Here is a 1501-nt window from a genome sequence, read left to right on the forward strand (position 1 = left end):
GGTTTAGTTGCAGGAGTGCTAGAGCTGAGACAGATATCTCGGGCCTTGGTAGAGTTGACCAACCAGGCCTGGTAGGCCAGACCAGAGCACGTGGCATCACCAACAAACATATTTGAACAGCCTGTCGTCTGAAATGTGTTGTCAATGAAACGCGCTTTGTCGATACCATCGATCAATTGGGCTTCGAATAAGGTCTTAGACAAGATGGCGAAGACAATTGCCACAATGGCAATTACGAGACATACTATGGCTAGTACGAAGTAGACCCAAGGATGACATCGTAAAGGGCAGCGCCCCCAACAAGTATACCATGCAGCTTTGCTCATGCTACTGTGGATATCAAAAGCACTGAAAAATGAGTACAAAATCTCAAACTAACTCTGGTGACGAGATCTGTTCCCAATGATCATTGACCATCGAAAAATTGTCCGAAATTTGTCCACCATCCAGCTAGACGCTGATGAAAGTTAACCAGAGAATTCTCGACTAGGGAAGGTGAATACGCGGAAGGACATTGTGCAGAAATGACACGTAAAACGCCGAAAAGACCCGTAAGGCACCGCACTAAAATTGCATGCGTCACGTTCGGAAGAGAAGAGATTGTTTCTGCTACGCCATTGTGATCGATCCACACCTGCTAATCAGAGGAATAATTACCGAGTGTCACCGGATTTCACCGATGTCACCTAATAAAAAATAGTGCAAGTGCATGTAAACAGTAGAAAACGGCGCCGCGCGAAGCGCGGCGTTAAGAATTTTGTAATTGTTGTGGTGTAGTGGTAAGTGCAGGCTATAGCATGCTAACGAGCCAGGTTCGATCCTTGGAAGGCTCATACTTTTTTGTATTTGTTCATTAAAGTCTTATAACGTACTTGCTCTCTCTCTTGCGTCTTGTGTTTATCAAGTAGTGTTAGTCTTTAAATACAACGCGGGGACCAGAACTCGAGACACGACTAGTACTGCAAACTCGACACATTATTGCGTGAATTCGTGATGAAGAAACACTGATTATTTGCGTCTGATTAAGCATAACAGTCATAAGCATGAAGCATTAAAGCATGATAGTCATCATAATCCCAGGACAAACAGTTATAATCGACAGCCACGGAGGTTTTCGAGGACAACACCAGAGCCGTACCTGTGAAGACAGTTAATTGTGTTAATAATTATCCGTACTAGGGACTCCCTATAATTAAAAAGCTGGAGAAAGGGAGATTAGCAACGTCGGCGCTCAACTACACTACGATATTGCAACCCTGGGAGTTGGAATATCTGTTTGGCTTTCTGTCCACAACATCCTTAAATAATTCTTTTCAGAATATTCCTCTTGTCACCTACACAAACATGGAAACACGTTCTAACACTCAAGCTCAGGCAAAGGTTCGTGGATCTCAGCATCGTTCTCTAGTCACTAGTAATTTTCTATTAGTAACCCAGTAACTTCAGTATCAACGAGAAAAGGGACAGCTCTCAGCACAGCAACTTCAATGATCATGCGTAA

This window comes from Perkinsus marinus, assembly GCF_000006405.1.
Source record: "Perkinsus marinus ATCC 50983 genomic scaffold scf_1104296972926, whole genome shotgun sequence".
Lineage (NCBI taxonomy): Eukaryota > Perkinsozoa > Perkinsida > Perkinsidae > Perkinsus > Perkinsus marinus.